The following is a 22,344-nucleotide window of genomic DNA, read 5'->3' on the forward strand; positions in this document are numbered from 1 at the left end:
CCACTAACAGGTCACCTTGTTTGAACTCAATAAATTCCTCATAGTGCTTGTTGGTGATCTGTAGGTGGAAGAACTCTTCATAAAACTCTGACTAAAAATCAGCCCAGCTCATCTGATTGGCTGCCCTCTTGGTCTTTATCCTCTCCCACCACATACGAGCATCTCTTGACAGGCAGAAAGAAGCGCACTTGACCTTCTCGACTTCTGGCTAGTCAAGAAGCTCCATTGTACTCTCCAGTGTTTTGAACCAAGCCTGGGCATCCCAGGGCTCAGTCGTGCCTGAGAAGCTCTCTGGTTTCAATTTCAGCCACTGTATGAGGTAAGCTTCTTATCTCTGAGGTACTGTGATGACTCTCTGGGCAGCTGGTGGAACCTCAGTTACCACTGGAATCTCCGCAGTGACAGCTGGGGGAGGGGGAGGAATTGATTGCTGATTTGCCATCAGATTGGCAATTACTTGCTGCTGCTCCGCTACTTGTTTCTGGAGTTGAGAAACAACTTCAGAGAGATCGGGCTCAGTTGAGCCTGGGCCTTCGTTCTCTTGATCCTGGTCCTCAGTACGAGCGGTACGGGGACGCCCTCTTCTTGCCATCTAATTATGCAAGGAAAAAGGCTAGATATCTTCTCTATCCTTTCTAAACAAACATATGTATGAATAAAGAAAACTAAACTTCTATCTTACTAAAGCGCATATATATAAGCAATTACTCTCTACTGTAAATAATAAAGAAAGCATAAAAGGAAAAACTTAAATACTTTCTTACTTGAAGACGGCAAGGCTGAAGCTGATGTGTGTGTGATGCTGGAGAATGGGAACTGCTCTGATACCAACTGTAACGACCACCCTTCTTATCTATACTACTACTTTCTAAGGGCGACCGTTACTTATCTATTACTCTACTTACTAGTGTTACTTATGCTATTATTAGCAGCACTTAAATTTATCACGGCCCCAGAGAAGTTCCGACCGAAAAATTTTGACAGAGTCTCCCTTGTACCGGTGAAAATAATCATCAATACATGCAAAATAAACCATCAGCCACATGCGGATGATATATATATTTCACAACCACGCAGTAATAAGACACAACAACTTAAAAAAACTATTCTAGCAATAGAAAATGAATAAAGCTCCAACAGTGGGAAACAACCAAACTAACAATGCAGAATAGACTCAATTACCAACATAAGAAAAAGGAAACAACTCTTTAACAATTTCAACTTCTCTAATAACATTAAAGAAGGACTCTAAACAACTTCTTAGCCAAGTCCCGAGGCTTCCATTATTCAACATCACACACCATCCATCACGCATCCTCCTTGTCGCCTTCCTCTTTATACTTTAGCTTTTTCTTTATCTGCAGTAGGAGGAAAATAAATCTATAAGAGAAACGCTTAGTAAGTACTAAACTATCTCACAAAAACTCGAAGTGCATAAGATACAAAGGATGCTAAAACTGAAATGCTAAAAAGAAAAACTACACATGCTCATCTATAGCAAAGCACTAAAATAATCTGCATACTCATGTTATACAAGAATAAATCTGCATGCTGGAAATAAAGCTAATCATGCTCAATAAACTCATAATGAAAGCAAATAAAAACCAATACTGTATGCTTAGAATTATAAAAGCTAAACTTTGCTAGTTCTAACCATAGGTGATACTTGTTTCATTTACTTATAGCCTTATACTTGAGATTAATATTTAACTTTCTTTTTCTCTTTCTTGAGCCCAGGCTTAGTACCAAATGCACGCTCTCTAATAGAGATTGAGGTAGCGAGCCTCTAGTCCTATGAGGGTAAAGACCTAAGTCTTACCGGGGCCAAGACCTCGGAATTGGTCACCTGGATTTGTTTAACGACAACCTCGGAAGTCGAGTACTAACCTCTTACTTTAATTTACTTGTTATCTTTTCTAACTAGACCTTGGTCTTCTTCTTACTTGTAGCTACTCATAATCCTCAAAAGGTTTAATAGGGCACATAATCATTCCACTAAAATACATGGCTATTCATCTTATTAAAATAGCAAAGACAACTAACTATATGCTTTAGATTAAAGAGCTATTAAAAGTTAACTAACACATATATGCATATGTATCAAAACAAGAAACTAGAAACTGAATTAAAAATCAATACTGCTCATGCTATTCTAATACTGCAAGTGAAAAAGAATTAAGAACTAATACTACTCGTGAATTTCTCATGCTTGTAAACAGCAAGGAAGAGGAAACAACAAAGGAAGATTATAAAGCTACTAATTTCTCATGCTTGTAAACAGCAAAACAAAGGAAACTGTTCATGCTCATCTAATGGCAAGGGAAATCTACTCGTGCTCAACTAATAGCAATGTAAATTGTACATGCTCAAATAATAACAATGAAAGCTACTGGTACTCAACTAATAGTAATGAGGACTGTGCATGCCCAATTAAATAGCAAATAAGAGCTACTGGTGCTTAACTAATAGCAATGAGAGCTGTACTGGAATGCTAAGTTCAAACTCAATAGTTCTAAAATTGCATGGGGGCAGATGTAAACTAGCTTGGGAAACAAACAGTATAATAGCATCACTACCAACTTATAGAAAGCAGTAATTGAACTAGTTTATGTTAGCCTTGAGAACTTAATACTAACATAGTTTATTCCTCACACTTATACTGATTTGTTAAGTTTATTCATGTCAACTAGTCTGACAATCTAGTTTACAAGTATTAAACTAGATTTATTCCTTGATGTTTATTTATAGGTGATGTTTTATTAATTAGATGTGCTTGATCAGTAGTAAGGTTCACGGTGAAAGGAGAAACTTGCTGTACAGTGAAGAAACAATTCTAGGGTTCATGTGTGCTTCGGAAGCAAAGAGAGGAACCAAAGAAATTCGGAGCTATCATACTGCAGGTGAGTAGCAACTTACCTAGCGTTCTTGGACTTACAACCGAGAAGGTGACGACTTAGGGTTCGAAGGAACTTGAACTTCCCGGCCTCTTCCTCGTTCCTACGAGTTCTCCTCGACGAGAGGATCAAAATCAGCAAGGTTCGCCGGAAGGAAGCCTTCGTCGGCCGTCGGAGGGAGGAAACCTAGCTCCGTCGCCTTTTTCGCCCGAGAGCAGAAAATCGCCGCGCCGCGCGTGCGTGAGAGGAGAAGAGGTTAGGGTTCGGGTAAAAATAAAATCCCAAACGCTATTAACTCATCCTTTAATACCTAGGTTCTATTTCTGTTCTCCACTATAACTTAAATATATTTCATTTACTATCTTTCACAAAACGTTTGCGGAACAGTTGGCTAGCTGGGTTCGGGTAAGGTTTGGTTTGGGTCTGAGGTCTTCGGTTCGAACCTTGGCTTGGACATTTTTTTTGTCGAAAATACCAAACGACCTCCAAAAATTGCGTAAAAATACTCTAAAAATCTCTAAAATATTTCTAAAGCATTTCCAAATATTTTTAAGAACTTTTGGAACTTAAAACAAGGAAATTTGGATCATTACAATCCCCCATACCTTATAACTATTTTGCCCTGATATATATGACTTAAATAATGTGTACGTAAAATTTTATGATTTTTGGAAAATCGTAGAGTTATTTAGGCATTTTTGAAATTTGGCCTAAAGCTTATTTCAAAAAAATCAGAAGCCCAATCGATCAGCCGATCGATTGAGGAAGTTCAATTGATCAGCTGATTGATTGAACTGGGTTTTTCGTGAACAGAAGCTCGCAGAATTAATCAGTTGATCGATTGAATAGCTTTGATCGATTGAGTTCTAACCTCAATCGATTAGAAAAGCTGATTTTGACTGTAAATGTTTGATTTCATTCATTTAAGCTACATTTAGTCATGTTAACCATCCTTAACCCTATTAAACTCATTTATGAACATTTAAGGGTAATTTTCATGATGAAAACAAGAAAGAACTGATTAAAGTAGACTAAGTTAAAGTTTTAGGATGAGATTTAATTTCAAAATTGAGTTTTGAACCTCATGTAGGATCGAAAAGAATGCTAGAGGGGGGGGGGCATGAATAGCGATCATCGAAAATTTGATTTAAAACAGATACGCATCGGAAGATTAAGAAGCAATGCTAACATGACCAAGTTTTTACTTGGTTCGGAACCTTCGATGACTCCTACTCCAAGGCCCGCACTCATCCAGTGCTTTCGTTGGGCAATCCACTAATAGTTCAAAATGGTTACAAATTTCAAGTATAAAAACTATAAAACAGTGTTACTGACAACGAAAAAAGAAAGATCTTGATCGCCTGTTGTTGGAGGAGCTTCACTACGTCATAGGAGATTTTTTAGAGCACCAAGCAGAAGAGAAAGTCGTTGCAGTTCTCCTCCTGAAGCTCTGAGTTGAAGGCCTTGAAATAGGTAAATTCCGAGCACTTGGAACCCCTCCGGGCGCCTAGACCATGTGGCTCGGCCAATCGACGCACTCCTCATAAGCTTGTGGATCAATTTTAGGGTCCGGGCGCCTGGACTGAATCCGGGCACCCGGACCGCCTGGACACCCACGACCCTACCCAGGCGAGCCTGGTCTGAGCACCCAGACCAATTCTGGGCGCCCAAACCATCTCCGGGCGGCCGAACTCCTTTTCTTCAACCTTTCCACCTGTAAGAAAAGGGTTAGTCCAGACAATCAAAAAACATATTTTACCATGCAAAACAGAGTTAGCACAACATAATAGATTATGAGTAGTAATTAGATCACATCTCCTCAAGACCAAGATCTAGTCAAGGTCTCAGCTTAGGTTTTTCAAATGGACCTAAGCTGGACCGACGCCTACAGTTCCCTCAACGGGGAACACGCCCTCACTAGATCTCTCCTCCAGTTGCTTACCTTTACTTACCACTTGCAGTCACTCAACTTACCTCTAACCCACCAGGTCTTCCTGTCAGTTGTCAAGTCCGCAGACCCAACTGGACTTCAGCCAATTTTCAGGTCCCGCATGCCCAACAAGACTTCCCGCCAGATATCGGGCCCCGCGGACCTATCTGGACTTCGCACTAGCTATCAGACCCCGCAGACCTAGCTGAATTTCCCACCAACTATCGGACCCCGTGGACCTAGTTGGATTTCAACCTAGTGTCAGGTCCTTCAGACCAATCAACTCCTACCCATTTGGTAGAAGCGTTAGACAAACAACTCATCTAACTTTAACCTATTTGTCATATATCAAAACTAGATTGTTAGTGCAATCTGTACCAATAGTCTTCTAAAAATATTTTTCAAAATATTTTACTGAAGTTTTTCAAAGTAATTTTGTCAAGAATTTTTAAATAAATAAATTACATTTTTCTTCAAAAATCAAAAGTACTTTGAAAAATATAACTATGTAAGGCAAATTTCTAAAATACTTCCAAGAAATGAGAAATTTTTTAAAGCAAGAGAGATGTTTTAAAGGAAAAAAACATAGAGAGATCATTTTTAACTTATATAAATAATCCCTCCCCCCTTAATCGGTTAATATAGTGAGATCAATCATGATGTAATAAGCAATAGCAAGTCAAATCGCTAAAGAGAAATGGAATACTAGTAACTGAAATGAAAGTAAAGTCACATCAAGTTAACATATTTTCAAAATAATCCTTTCTCCTCCTTAAGTTAACACTCTCCCATAAATTGTACTAGGGTTTGGACATATTAAGTTAAACACATTTTCAAGGCTCTTGCTCTCCCTTAACTTAGCACCTTCTAGTTATCTTTGTTAACAACAAAGATTTCTATCTTAGTGCCTAGGGAATTTATTATTCGTAATACAAATGTTCATCAAATATATTATTTACACCTTATTATGATTATTCACTTAAGTTTGATTAAAAAATAACCTTAGATCTAGGTGTATTAAGTTAAAATTAAGTTTTAGGTTAAATGAAATAATTTGTTATTAATTCAATAATAGTTAATCATCATCAATGGTTTATTTATTAACTCAATTCAATAATTTGATATTTATTTGATTAAAATAATTAATATTTAACTGATTGAGTTAATTGACTAATGAATGAAAATATTAGTTTTAATTTTAAATTTTGATTAGGTTTAACGTAAACAAATTATTGATTAAATTAAGTTAGGATTAACTAAGTTGTAAGCTTAAATTAATTCAGAGTTAAATTTGTTAAAGTTAGTAAATAAGTTAGGGTTCAATTTGAGTCAATCTTTAATTAATATAAATTATGATTTAATTAAAGTAAAAAAATTATGATTTTTTTTATTAACATTGAAATTAAAGTTGACTAAGTTAAATAAAGGTTAAGCATTAATTAACTTGTAAATTCAAGTTTGATTTAAAGTGCATTAGAGTAAAGTTAATGTTTTAATTTGATTAAATTAGGATACTAATCAAGTTAAGTTAAATCTTAAATAAAGTTAGACTAAATAATTAAATTTTAATTATTTACTTAATAATTTCTTAATTGAATTTAAAGTTTAAGTTAATTGAAATTTGATCGTTTGTTAATTAAGATTTAAGTTTTAAGTTAAGTATTTTTTTAAAAGGATTTTTTTAAAAGAAAATTAAAGGATTTTTTTAAAATAAAATTAAAGGATTTTTTTAAGGGTATTTAAAGGATTTTTTAGAATAATTTTTTAAAGGATTTTTAACAGTATTTTTAGAAGAATTTTTAAAAATATTTAAAAAAATATTTTTAAAAGAATTTTTAAAAATATTTTAAAAAATATTTTTAAAAGAATTTTTAAAACGATTTTTAAAAGTATAAGAAAAAATAAATTTTTAAAAGAACTTTTAAAAGATTAAGAGGATTTTTAAAAGAATTTTTAAAATAATTTTTTAAAAGGATTTTTAAAATATTTTTTTAAAGGATTTTTAAAATAATTTTTTAAAAGGATTTTTAAATAATTTTTAAAAGATTTTTACAATAATAATTTTTTAAAGATTTTTTTTATAATAATTTATATGTGATACATTAGTTAAAATATGTTTAATTCAATTTTGATTTTGGTGTTTAATTAAATTACTATTAGTATTTAATTTAATTTTAATTGTAATTTAATTTAATTGAAATTTAAATTAATTTAAATTTAATTTAATTGAAATTGAAATTGAAATTAATTTTAATTTAATTTAATTTTAAATCGTTAATCATCTCACCTGATCTATGTTTTTAATCAGGGAATCCTATAGTTTTGTGAGATGAGTTAAGTTTAATTTCAGAGTAGGGTTTAACTTTATATTAGATTCAAGTTTAGTTTTGGGTTCAATAAGTAGTCATTCTTTAGATAAACTTCTGGACTATGGTGAGTCACCTGGACATCATTAGAGTAACCATTCCTTCGAGGTTTTCCAAATAGTCCTATCCACTAAACTTAGTACAAAACTTTGGTCTAACTAGTTAGGATTTGTAAAGGGTAGCTTTAGTTAGTTTCACTAAGCTAAATACACCAGGTCGAAGTCATATCTTCCTAGACATGCATAGACAAAGTTTCCATAACCTACTATCATCCAAAACTTCACTAGTACTATTGATCAAGTTAACTTTTGTCCCTTGTTGACTAATCCTAATTACCCAGTCGGGTAAACTATTATGTTGAAGGTGCAGTTAATTTGAAGTCTCCCCCTGAATTATTGACCTTTTAGTTTTATATGGATTTGGTTTGGTTCTTCTTGCTTGGTTAGACAAGTTTTAGGAACCCTTTCTTTAAATTTAATTTAATTAAGTTTTAGTTAAGGTTTAATTAATTATAGTTTAGGTTGAATTTTCATTTTTTATTTTGAATTAATTAAATTGGTTACATTGTCATTCTTTAAAGGAGTGTACTTAATATTTAAATTTTCTTTCAATTTTAATTTTATTAAGTTACTTGAATTATCTTTCTTTAAGAGACCATTTTTAATACTGAAATTTTTATTAATTATTAATTTTGAATTTGCTATATTATCTTTGTTTAAGATGTTATCTTTGATATTTAATTTAGAGTTTGTTAAATTTAGTTTTGATTGATTTTATCCTTATATTTTCTTTATCTTTTAAGTTTATATTATTAGTTAAATTATTAGATTAGTTTTATCTATATTCTTATCTTTAAGATTTAATTTTTTATTAATTAAATTACTTTGGTTTTGGATAGAATTTTCTAGATTGGTATTATCTAGATTATTAAATAATTTATTAAGGTATTTATTGATTTTATCTAAATCTATTTTCTCATTTTTAGTTTTAAATTTGAATTTATTTTAATGTTTAAATTAATTATTTCTGAATTTTTATTTAAGTCAATTAATTTATTTAAATTGATTTGGTCAATGTTCTGTTTAACCAAGTCAAGGTTAATGTCGATTTGATCAAAGTCTTGATTGACTTGATCAGACTCTAGATTATTTTGTAGTTCTGAATTTGAATTATGTAAATATAGATTATCATGGACCATATTTAGGATAATTTTATATTTATCTAAATTATCATGCAGATTATTTAAACTATTACTGACAGAGGTATTTTGGTAAATCATACTAACCTTAAACACATCCTCTAATTCAGTAGGCTTCTCCGTGGGATTTGATTCGAGTCTAGATTCACTTTTGATTTGCTCCTCTACCTTCACTGGCTCCTTATGAAGTTTGGTCAGGCGGGTCCAAAACTCGCAGACATATTTGACCTTTCCTATCCTGCTTGTAATTTTGTTAGGTAATAAGTCTGAAATTAATTTTATTACCTTTTGGTTTACTTCTGTGTTTTGGGTTGATCGCCTCAGTGCCATGCCACCATCAAAGTCGTTCATAAGGATGAAATTTCCATCTGCATCCTCCACATATTGAATTCATGTCTCTTGTACATCTCATATGGTGGTGGTTCGTGGATGCTCCGTCTTTCTTGATGAGACATTGGTATACTGCAAAAAACATAGACGAGAAGCAATTTCTAAGACTTTGTCTTGGAGTAAGTAGTGTGGGAGATAAAAAAAAAAAATAAAGGTGTTTCACTAATTTTGAAAAAAATAATAAAATAATAAAAAATATTATGACAAATTTTATCAAAAGGGTTATTTTACCAATTATAACTAATGGTGAAAAAATGATAGTGAATTTTTTTTAAAAAAATGGAGGGAAAAAATGAAAGGCGAAAAATAATTTTTAATCAAACATAATAGATTATGAGTAGTAATTAGATCCTATCTCCCCGAGACCAGGATCTAGTCAAGGTCTTAGCTTAGGTTTTTCAAATGGACCTAAGCTGGATCGATGCCTACAGTTCCCTCAACGGGGAACACGCCCTCACTGGATCTCTCCTCCAGTTGCTTACCTTTACTTACCACTTGCAGTCACTCAACTTGCCTTTGACCCACCAGGTCTTCTTACCAGATGTCAAGTCTACAAACCCAACTGGACTTCGGCCGGTTCTCAGGTCCCGCGAACCCAACCGGACTTCCCGCCAGATATCGGGCCTCGCGGACCTATCTGGACTTCACACCAGTTATCGGGCCCCTCAGACCTAGCTGGATTTCCCACCATCTATTGGGCCCCATGGACCTAGGTAGATTTCAGCCTAGTGTCAGGTCCTTCAGACCACTCAACTCCTGCACACTTGGTAGAAGCGTTAGACAAACAACCCATCTAATTTTAACTTATTTTTCATACATCAAACCCAAACTATTAGTGCAACCTGCACCAACACCTTAAAACTTTAAATTTTAGGTTTCCTAAAGGTTTAGGAAGTCATTATTGGTGTAATGATAGAAATTTAGATCATGTTTTAAGGGGGAGCTACTCCTTAAAGATATGAATTTTTTTTTTTTAATGAAACAATGGAAGATTGGAAATCTTCATTGCGTTAAATGTATGCTCTAGAATGAGCATTTGGATACAATGAAGAGTATGTGACATTCATTGTGATGTTGTGAACAACAAGTGAGGTTGTGAACAATATGTGGATAAATCTTCAGGGAAGAGTTTTTGATGTATACCAAAAGGGGAGAATATAGGGTTTAAGTTAGGAAATTCTCAATATTCACATGGGGAGATTGTGAAACCCTTATGTTAAAGGGGAGAATGAAGGAAACCCTCATTAATGCTTTAGCATGAAGAAGGAGTTGAGACTATGATATTAGCTTAACTTAAATGTATTGTCAAATATTAAAAAGGGGGAAATTATTAGTGCAATTTTCCTAGGTCAAGGTTGACCAGTTTGACTAAGCTTGAGTTTTGATGTTTTGACAATATATGAAAATTGCAAATGCAACTGTCCGTTTGGGGAGATTGTTAGTGTAATTCTCCTCTAATCAAAGTTTGATCAGATTGATGTGAAGGAGGGCCAAGTAGGTCAAGGTTGACCGGATACTTGACTGAAAAGTCCTAATTGGAGGTTGAGCAAGGGCAAGTCCAACGAAAAAGTTGGTAGAAGATGAAAATCCAAGTGAGTCAGTGTTGACTAGACACTTGGTGTGAAAAATCCTAGTGAGTGAAGTTAGACAGTTGGAAAATCCTGGTGAGTGAAGCAAGGTAGATGGAAAATCCTGGTGAGTGAAACCAGGTAAGAGTCCTAGTGAGTGAAGCTAGGCAGTGAGGAAGTCCTGCTGAGTGAAGTCAGACGTGTGGAAATGTAGGTGGGTCAACGTTCATCGGACACCTAGTGTTTAGAAGTCCAAGTGGGTCATAGAGGACCTGAATCTTAGTATGCGATGGTAAGTCCAAGTGGATTAAGGTTGACTAAACACTTGGCACGAGAAGAAAAATCTAAGTGGGTCAAAAAATTGACCAGACATTTAGTGACGAAGTCTCAACAGATTAAGGTTGACCAAATGCTAGGCATAAGGGAGTCTAAATAGGTCACGGTTGATCAAATGTTGGGATTTGGAACCCTAGACTTGAGTTATTCAAGTTAGGGTTGGTAAATCAATCAGCCAATTGATTAAACCAGAACTCAATCGATCAGTTAATCGATTGAGAGAGTTTTTGCGAGCAATGATAGACCAATCGATCAGCTGATCGATTGAGACTACACCAATCGATGGTCGTCCGTGCAAGAGCACGGTATGCTCCCTAATCGATCAGTCGATCGATTGGGATACTCCAATAGATTAGTTAATCGATTGGAGCAGGTTTTCTCGCGATGACGCGAGGAAAGCCGAAATTGATTGGTCAATTGATTTTGGGGTCTTCTATGAAAGCACAAAAGGTTGCTCGATCGATCCAACTGCTCCAGTCGATCATCCGATAGATTGAGAGATGACAGTTGCACAGGTTATGACTTTTGGACGATTGGGATTGTTCAAATCTTACGTGACAATCGATTGAGAGTAAGTTCAATTGATTAGACCTAGATGCGAGGTTCAAACACAACAACTCTTCACTCAATCTTCTTCGCCAGTTCTTAGAAGCTTAGGGCTAAGGTGTTGCTACACTTCCATGCTTACAAGAGGCGTTCACAAGCAATAAAAGATCAAGCAAGAAAATTTTTCATTTTTATTTGTGTATTTACTTCTTGTTTCAAGTTGTATTACTTGTGTGAGTTGCAAGAGGTTTCTCCACCTCTGGATTATTTCCAAGAAAGAGTGTTTTTGATAATAATGAGAGTACTCTATGTGGATCCTTGGATTAGTAACCTCTTCTTAAAGTGGATACTAAGTAAATCCTAGTGTTTGTATTGTGGAGTTTATCGCTTCGAGTTTATTCACTGCAACAACATCTACGAAGCGAGCAAGTAAGCTAGACGAGCTATTCACCCCTAGCTCTGAAGTGTCCTAATAATTGGGAAGATAGGATCTAATTACTAAAATACTTATTTTTATTATGCTAACTTTGTCTTGCGAGGTATATTTTATTTGTGTTAGACTAACACATTTTGCAGGATAAAAAAGTACAAAATGCCTCGGGTGAACAGTACCCAAGGCACCTTTAAGCCATTGGAAGGTGCCTTGTGTGATGTTCATGGAAGACGCTTAGTTGGATAATGCATAAGACTTCGGTGATGATAAGATGCTAAAATTGTCGTATAACTTTTGGGGTTGAAGGCACCTTCTGTGCTATGGAAGGCGCCTTCAACGCTTAATAAAAGGGCATCTACACCAACATCTCAGAGACAACTCTTCTACTAGCTTATACGCATCTGTTTGACATTCCGACTACTCTGACTTCACGTTGCTATTATGCTACAACACTACTGTGCCTGAGTACTGCTAGGAGCTGTCCAACACTGAGCCTAATTCGATCATCTTCGAGGGTGTTGGGTAACGAAGTTCATTTTTTTACTTAATTTCTCTATGGAAGGAAATTGTAGCATCTTACACTTGTCCTAATTTTTTATTGTATTTGATCCCCTCTTTTGATGATTCTAGAAGAGGTTATTAGTGGATTGTCCATCAATAGATCCGCGTGACCTGGATTTTGGAATAGGAGTCGTCGAAGGCTCCGAACTAAATAAAACTGACTGAGTTCGAGTTTTTATTTTGCTTTTGTGTTTAATTTTTTTTACTGCATACTTATTTCAAAATCGAAAAATAAAGTTTTCTAAAACCATGTGATTCTTCCCTCTCACGTACATCTCGATCCAACACTCTATACACCAGAAATTCGATGAAATCTAGTATCTGCTGTTGTTTTTTTAAGATTAGGATTCAGTTTGAACTTTAGTAGTAATTTGGTTCGTATCTACTATAGCAATAAGTATTATGGTTGTCGATAACTTAGGAGTGATTTTATTGTGTTAGATTGTGTAAAAAAATGTTTAACTATTATGTTGATCATTATGTTTCATTAAATGTTTGTTCATCTAGTAATATAAATGTGGATGATTATACTTGGCATGCTAGATTAGGTAACATTAGGCAAGGCAGGATGAATTGACTAATAAAAGTATGACTATTAGGTTCTCTTTCTAAAGTTGATTTGTCGAATTGTGGGCACTGTCTTGCTGGTAAAATGACATGAAAACCATTTGGAAAAATAATTAGGGAAGAATTTCTATTGCAATTGATTCATTCAGATATATGTAGTCCAATGAGTGTGAAGGCTAGATGGAGTTGTTGGAGTAATTTCCTTAAGTTAAGGTTGACCAAGTTAACGAAGCTTGAGTTGGCTTAAACTTGAGTCTTGATGTTTGAGTTTTGATATTTGACAATATATGGAGATTACAGGTGCCATTGTCCATTTGGGAAGATTATTGGTGTAATTCCCCTCTGATCAAGGGTTGACCAGTTTAATGTGAAGAAAAGTTAAGTAGGTCAAGATTGACCAGATACTTGACTGGAAAATTTTAACTAGAGGTTAGGCAAGAGCAAGTCCAACGGGAAGGTTGGCAGAAGATGAAAACCCAAGTGGGTTAGTGTTGATCAAGCACTTGGTGGGGAAGTCATGGTGAGTGAAGCTAGGCAGATGAAAAGCCCTAGTGAGTAAAGCTAGGCAGTTGGAAAATCTTGGCGTGAAGTCAGGTGAAAATCCCTAGTGAGTGAAGCTAGGTAGTGAAAAGCCCGAGTGAAGCTAGGCAGAAGGAAAATCCTGTTAGGTGAAGTCAGGTAAAAGTCTTAATGAGTGAAGCTAGGCAGTTGAAAAATCATGGTGAGTGAAGCCAGACATGTGGAAATAGAGGTGGCTCAATGTTGACCGGGCACCTGGTGATTAGAAGTCCAAGTAGGTCAAAGAATTGATCGGATACTTAGCACAAGGAAAAAAGTCCAAGTGAGTCAAAGAATTGATCGGAAACTTGGTGAAGAAGTCTCAATAGGTCAAGGTTGGACAGATGTTAGGCAATGAGGAGTCCCAACAGGTCACGGTTGACCGAATGTTGGGAAAGGGAACCCTAAACTTTGGTTTGTAAGTTAGGACTTGGTAATCGACTAGGTTAATCGATTACCAAAACTTAATCGATTAAGGTAATAGATTAAGCAGTTTTCGCGAAGTGCACAGAGAGCTTCGTAATCGATTAGGTCAATCGATTACGAATGCTTAATCGATTACGGTAATCGATTACGAATGCTTAATCGATTACGGTAATCGATTAAGCCTGGATTTTGCGAATGTACAGAGAATTTGGTAAGCAATTAAGTAGAGAAGCTTAATCGATTACGGCTTGTTCTCGTGCGAACAGAAAGCTTCTTAATCGATTGGGCTAATCGATTAAGAAGGCTTAATCGATTAGGATAGTCGATTAAGCTTTAAAAACTAGTCGTTATCAACCCAATAAAAGGTGTTCAAGTGCACTGTTCTAGAAATAAACTACTAGGTTTTCTCTCCACAGAGTTCATTGACACACACCAGATCTTAGAAACTTAAAGAGAAGTGTTATTGCACTTTCAAGTATCTCAAAATATAGACTTCAAGACCTTTAGTAAATGATCATGTGGTCAAGGTCTTGAGCTACTTATGGAGACAATGATAGTTGAGTATTTAGAAGGATGAGATTTAACATACTTTTTGGACATTTTTAGATAGGATTAGTAGAGTTTGTATACTTATATCTTTGGATTGATCGTATCTCTACCACTTGGAGAGTTATTGATTATTTATCAGGAAGTCAAGGGATATCCCTTAGACTTCAATAGTCATACATTATAGGTAGGATGATGATATATTTCTACATCTTGATAGTACACCATAATGAGAATTAGTCACTAGGAAATTATCAAGTTTGATTGATGTCGTGAATGGTTTGAGATTGATGGATATTATGAGATCAAATATTATGATATGTTGATTTCTGATGATTTATTGGTGGATATCCTTTTACACAATATATAAATGTTGTGATATCTGGTGTTCTGATACTCTATTAGTGGATGTTTGACTTGGTGATCTATTATTTGGTGCTTGATGTTGATAGTGTTATGAGGAGTAGAATGTCTTGATATTTATGGAGTTGGTGATTTGTAGTTGGTGATCAGATTACAGACTTGTTGCTAGTGATCTTACGGTTGAGTGCACCTGTTGTACGGGCATTATGCATCCTTGGTATTGCCATTTAGGTTTACTAGTGCCCTAGATCTTTTCATGGACTCGAAGAAACTGATATTCCTAGGGATTTTGGATCAGTTGTAATTGTCTTCATTGACAATATTGTGATATATTCTTGATCCGAGGTGAATCACAAACGCTATCTTCGCATAGTTTTGGAGATGTTTCGACGAGAACATCTTTATGCATAGTTCAATAGTGTGCATTTCGATTGTCTTCTGTGGAATTTTTGGGACATATTGTCTTTAGCAGGGGTATATCAGTGGATCCATAGAAGATAGAAGTTGTTACCAGTTGGGAGTAGTTGAAGTCTGTACAGGAAACTCGCAGCTTCCTTGGTCTGGCTGGATATTACCGGAGATTTGTTGAGGGTTTCTCCAGCATTGTTATGTCGTTAACTTGACTGTCTAGGAAGGGTGTGGAATTTTCCTGGACATATGCTTTTGAGACCAGTTTCAGGTGTTGAAACGAAAACTAATAATTGCACTCGTCCTAGTTGTACCTTCTAATGTAGACGGATTTGTATTCTACACAGATGTATCGTACCAGAGGTTAGGTGCAATTTTGTAGTAGCACGATCCAGTAGTTTCATATGCTTCTCGACGACTGTAAGATCATGAGAAGAATTATCTGACTCATGATTTTGGAATCAGTTCTAGTGTAGCATGAGCGGAATAGTCTCATGCCAGTAGACGGAATTCTCGTGTAATGTGAATGAGATTCTTTATTTGCATGTGAGATGTGTATTCCTGATTCACTTCCTGCCCGAAAAGAGTTACTGCAAGAAGCCCATCATTCAGGATTTGCGATACATTCGGATGGTGTCCATTGTATAGAGACTTGGAGTGTTCCTATTCATGGAACGACATAAAGAAAGATATCACGGATTTTGTACCTTGATGTCAAGTATATCAAGAAGTGGAGGGTAAACAACAGATACCAACAGGAGTTTTTCAATAGATACATATTCTAGAATGGAATTGGGAGCATGTTATGATGAACTTTGTTGTGAGGTTATCCAAGGTACGGAGAGGTTATGATGTGATGTGAGTAAATGTTGTTTGGTTGACTAATTTGCTTCCATTCTATCAATCAGTAGGACGAATTCTTTGGATTGACTAGCAGGGTTATATTTTAGAGAGATTACTAGATCTCATGGTATGTCTTTGAGTATTATATCAAATGGAGATCCATGATTCATATTATGATTTTGATAGATTTTATAGCAGGCCATGAGTATAGAGCACTATTTCAGTACAACTTTTTACCCTCAGACAGATAGACACTTTGAGCGCGCTATACAGATGTTGGAGGATTTGTTGATAATGTGTGTTATGGATTTATGGGGTAGTTGTGAGGATCATTTATGACTAGTAGATTTTACTCACAGTTGGCTTCACAGCAATGTGGAAGTAGCAGAAGCAGGGTAAGCTCATAACACACAAAGTCATCCTTTACGGTTAGAGATTTGTGGGGAAATACATTAGTATGTCCTTATTGTTTCTGAGTTTTCCCATTTATATCCCTAAAATGTTTTCGTTCCCATTTATATCCCTCATATGTCATTTTCGTTCCCACTTATGTCCCTGCCGTTAACTGGTCCGTGAATATGAGACGGAATCGACACGTGATCTACACGTGCTTGTAAAAATCCCCTAAAAATCCTGATTCCTCATTCATTCGACGCAAACCCTAACGCTTCTCTCCAAATCTATTTTTCCCCTTCGTTAAACCCTAGATCTCCTATCGCACTAGATTCTGGCCCCATAGCTTAGTCGAGCCAATGACTATAAGATAGATTTACAGCATGCAGCTTGAGTCGAATCCCAACGAAATAGGTGAAAAGTTCCCTCTCTCCCTCCGCTGGAGCAATGGGGCCTTTTGCCATTTGCCTTTTGCAACGTGATCACAGTAGATTCTGAGAAGTGCTGCTTCAGGGTCTTCTGGATGGCACTGTCTGTTGCTTCGTCAAGAACCAAAATCTTGCTTTTTTTTTTCAGGATCGCCCTACCCAAACAGAGAAGCTGGCGCTGGCCACGCTCCAGTTTTCTCCATTTTCAGCGACTGCATCAGAATGAGTTTTAAGATCACGAGGCAAAGGCAAGAAATGAGGCTATTTACCTTCAGAGTCGATGGAGCAAAGCGACAAGTGGTCACCTTCCATATATCTTCGGCTTTCTACTCCTCAAGTGGGCCAATGTTGCCACAAATGATTCCCTCAAACATGGTCGGGTCTTGTGGGATCATGCTCAATCTCGGTCTTAGATCGTGAAGTCCTAAAGTCTAGATGTCTATGCCTTCAATAACTATCCGGCCGACTGTTGGATCGATTACGCGGAAGAGTGCTTGCATTAGAGTGGACTTTCCACGGCCAGTTCTTCCCACAATCCCAGTTTTCAATTCTCCAAGAAAGGTGCAAGTCAGCCCTCTCAACATGAAAGGCATGCTTTCTCCATATCGAACCTGCACCATCATCGAATCATCACTGTAGTTATTGATTGTCTAAAATTCACAAGAAAGATTGGTGTCACCTGTAGTCCATGCAGTTTTATTTCTCCAGGGGATGGCCAACTGGTATCTAGTTTGCTCTATGTTATTGAGAGAGGTGGTCCACTGAATGTGGTGTACTGCAGTATCCTCTCCACGGATATGACGGCAGAAATTCAAAATCACGCTGAGTAGCAATATATCTAGCTAGACTAAGTCCGTACATTACAGCAACACCAGAAATGCTTGAAAGGGAAGAACGCCAAATGGAAATGGTCACAATCCTGAATTAAATGCGATATATAATATCACAAAATTGAGGCATTTACAAGAAGATGATTTAATTGGAGAGGAGAGCTAGGGTTTAACGAAGGGGAAGAATAGATTTGGAAAGGAGCGTTAGGGTTTGCGTCGAATGAATGAGGAATCAGGATTTTTAGGAGATTTTTACAAGCACGTGCAAATCACATGCCGATTCCGTCTCATATTCACGGACCAGTTAATGGCAGGGACATAAGTGGGAACGAAAACGATTTATGAGAGATATAAATGGGAACGAAAATATTTTAGGGATATAAATGGGAAAACTCAGAAACAATAAGGACATAATAATGTATTTCCCCGAGATTTGTTCATGATACTTGGATTGGGTGGTCTATGAGTATGTTGCTTGGTTGTTATCTTTCGATGAGGATCCCTGAGTTGAGTAGTAAATTTAGGAATCAAATTTTTATTAGTGGAAGAGAATGTAAGATACGACAAATTCAATATTAAGTGTTATTGGAGAAATAGTCTTATTGGATTTTTTAAAAATTTTTAGAAATTTTTTCATGATTTAAATGGAGTTCGTATGACTCCATTAAGGGGACAAAACTATCGGATTTAGTGAAAGTCTAGAGTTCGTCAGCGTCGCACCTATCAAGACAGCTACCACTCTGAGAATGAGTATTTTGATAATGGATATATAAATTAGATCAAATCCTTAAATTAATCATCTTGTTATAAGGGATAATGAGAATGAATTCTTGTCCCCTCGGGGCGGTGCGATGGTTAAGACATGGGGTGTTGCCACATGAGGTCTTGGGGTTGAAACTCGGCGTGACCGAGTATAACCTCCCCCATGTCTTGGCCATTTGCACTAATGGCTAGTAGTCACCCGTAATTTACCTCCTTCGTGTTGACCTGGGGACGGGTTGGTGGGGGCGAGCGATTTCACATTTCATCTTTTGCCACATAATGAGAATGAATTCTTAAATTAGTCATCTTGTTATAAGGGATAACCAGAAAATAAAATAAAGGTAAATACCAATTCCTAGTAGGGGTAAAAAACATAAATTGAAACAAATAGCTCTTGTTAGGCATACAATCAAACCTATTTCATTATTTCAATCTAAAATTAACACAACCAAGGTCCTACCGGGATTTGAACCCAGGTCGCTGGATTCAAAGTCCAGAGTGCTAACCACTACACCATAGAACCACTTTGTAGTACCGAGATTCAAAAATCCTTAAGTAAAATTAACTCAAACACATATTTCATCTCCTTTTTCTTAAATTTTATGAGAGATGCAGATTATGATCTTAATTTAAATCTTGGGCGTTATAAATTTATTTTAAGGTGTTATTGTAATTAGGTATAGGGCTTCAATTAAATATCTGCAAACCCCATATTTGTCTTGTTTTAACTTGTTTGAAAAGTTATGTAGATTTTCAATTAAACTATTGCTTTTAATTTAAAAGAAAATAAATGTTTCTTCATTTATCTAGAGATGAATCTGTGTTCGAATATCGATCCTCCTCAAATTCTTTCCCATTCGTTTAATCAAAAACACTCTTCCCATTTAATTCCTTTGGCTATCATTAAATAAATAAATTTTGAGTCTATCGAATACCTATTTTCAAGCAATAATTCGAATAGTTCACGAACATATTTGAATCTTTCGAGCCGAACTCGAACCCGAGCCCTAATTCGAACAAAACTCAAACACAAAATTTTGAATTTTTTGAGCTTCGAATCGAACTCGAACTCGAATATACCTATTTCGAGCTGAAATAGGTATAACCATGTCACCCGATCGAGAAGGTGTTATCCCTAGGTTGACCATTCGATCTTCTCTTTGGCTAGAGAGGATCGTAGTAGGGTCATAACTCATAACCATGTCACATTATTTTTCATTGTGTGTATGTGATGCATGTTATTGTAGGGTAATTAGTGCCTTGATGCGTATATGATACACATTAACGATTAGATTATATCTTAATCGAGTCAACTCGAAATGTCTATCATATTTTGATACCCATCACTATCTCGATCATTTGTTGTTGTTGAATCTGTCAAAGCAGAGCAACGCATATTATCTTGGTAGGGTGCAGAGAGATAATCTTGGTCCCGCTCCCGCCTATCAAAGCTTGGGATAGTACAAACTCAATTAGATTGAGTATAACTAGTTAACTCTATTTGATCGGGTATAACTATAGGCATTTTCCAACGGTTGGAAGATAGGATAAAAATCATATTTATACTAAATCTTGGGCGATTTAGCCAAAGCTAACTCAAGCTTTAGTATAAATGAGGATCTTGATCCTATAAACAGGAGTTGCATAGACATGTAATTGATAATTAGTTATCTACCGATTATACTAAGTCTTGGGCGATTTAGCCAAAGCTAACTCAAGGCGTAGTATGATGTGGATCTTGTCCTGCGTGAATTATAGCCCATTAGTATGAATCTAGTAGTGTGGTTTGACCACATCCATGAGTTGATTCTACAAAAGCTCTATAATTCAGTGGGAGTATCATTTAGTTAAAGGCCTAATTAAATGATAAATGAGATATGATATTTACTTTCTGCATTATTTTTGTTGTAGATTGTCATGTCGACAAATACGAACACCTTCTCCCTATGTTCTGTCCTTGACAAGGACAAGTTCAATGGAGCTAATTTCCTGGACTGGTACAAGAATCTGAGAATCGTTCTCACACAAGAAAGAAAATTGTACGTCCTGGAACAGCCCATTCCTGAGGCACCTCCTGCCACTGCCACGCGAGCTGACCGAGATGCTTATAAGAAGCATCAAGATGATGCATTAGATGTGTCATGCCTCATGCTCGTGACCATGAACTCTGAGCTTCAAAAGCAATACGAGTTGATGTCTGCTTATGATATGGTTGAACATCTTCGTCAACTATATCAAGGACAAGCGAGACACGAGAAATTTGAGATCTCCAAGGCACTGTTTCAATGCAAGATGCAAGATGGGACTCCCGTAGGTTCATATGTGCTCAAGATGATTGGGTACATAGAAAACCTACAGAGGCTAGGATTCCCACTTTGCTAAGAACTGGCCACTGACTTGATCTTGCAATCATTGCCAGAGAGCCATAGATAATTTGTAATGAATTACAACATGAACGAAATTAACAAGCCACTGCCTGAGCTTCTAAGCATGTTGCGAACTGTTGAGCTCAACCTTAAGAAGGTAAAGCCCAACTCCATTTTGATGGTGTAAAAGCATAAAGGCAAGGGCAAGTCTAAAGGTAAGGGAAAGTCTCAAGCCAAGGGCAAAGGCAAGGTAATGGAACCTAAAGGAGGGGTTGCCAAGGATGCTACCTGCTTCCACTGCGGTCAGACCGGGCACTGGAAGAGGAACTGCAAAGTATATCCGGAAGATCTTAAGAAGAAGAGAAGTGAGACTTCTACTTCAGGCATATATGTTATAGAAGTTAATCTATCTATTTCTGCATCATGGGTATTGGATACCGGATGTGCTTCTCACATTTGTACTAATGTGCATGCGCTGAGAAATAGCAGGGCATTGACGAAGGGCGAGGTGTACCTACGAGTAGGCAATGGAGCACAGGTTGCTACTGTTACTGTAGGAACTTACTATCTATCTCTGTCCTTTGGGCTTGTACTAGAATTAGATGAATGTTGTTATGTGCCTGCTCTCACAAAGAACATCATTTCAGTTTCTTGTTTAGACAAGAAAGACTTTTCATTTATAATAAAGAACAAATGTTGTTCCGTTTATTTAAATGATATATTTTATTGTAGTGCACCTTTGATGAACGGACTCTACATTCTAGACTTAGAGAACCCCATCTATAACATAAGTACCAAAAGGTTCAAGTCAAATGAAATGAACCGAACCTATCTCTGGCATTGTCGCTTAGGTCATATAAATGAGAATCGCTTATCCCAGCTCCATAAAGATGGTTTGCTGGACTCATTTGATTTTGAATCATATGAGACATGCGAGTCATGCCTACTGGGAAAGATGACCAAGACTCCCTTTAGTGGACACAGCGAAAGAGCAACTGATTTGTTAGGACTTATACATAGTGATGTATATGGCCCTTTCACTGTCACTGCTAGAGGTGGTTATAGGTACTTCATTACATTTACTGATTACTTCAGTAGATATGGTTATGTGTATCTGATGACACATAAATCACAATCTTTTGAAAAGTTCAAAGAATTCAAAAATGAAGTACAAAACCAGCTAGGCAAGATTATTAAAAATACTTCGATCAGATCGAGGTGGTGAATACCTTAGCCATGAGTTTCGTGACTATCTAGCTGAGTGTGAGATTCTATCCCAACTCACTCCTCCTGGAACACCACAGTGGAATGGTGTATCCGAAAGGAGGAATCGTACCCTATTAGATATGGTACGATCTATGATGAGTCACACAGATCTTCCTATATCCTTTTGGGGATATGCTCTAGACACAGCAGCCTTCACACTTAACCGTGTTCCATCCAAAGTTGTGATAAATACACCATATAGGATATGGACTGGGAGAGATGCCCAGGTGTCTTTTATGAGGATTTGGGGTTGTGAGGCTTACGTTCGACGTCAAGTCTCGGACAAACTGGGACCCAAATTCGACAAGTGCTATTTTATTGGATATTCCAAGGAAACGAAGGGATATTACTTCTACATTCCCAGTC

General features: G+C 36.4%; 1 non-coding gene across 1 annotated transcript; it reads right to left on the reverse strand.

The window, feature by feature from the left end:
* Positions 1-18,797: 18,797 nt before the first annotated feature.
* Positions 18,798-18,869, reverse strand: TRNAQ-UUG. The gene has a single exon. It is a non-coding gene; the product is annotated as a tRNA-Gln (tRNA).
* Between the last annotated feature and the right edge of the window lie 3,475 nt (positions 18,870-22,344).

This window comes from Zingiber officinale, chromosome 2B (assembly GCF_018446385.1).
Source record: "Zingiber officinale cultivar Zhangliang chromosome 2B, Zo_v1.1, whole genome shotgun sequence".
In the NCBI taxonomy this organism is placed as follows: domain Eukaryota; kingdom Viridiplantae; phylum Streptophyta; class Magnoliopsida; order Zingiberales; family Zingiberaceae; genus Zingiber; species Zingiber officinale.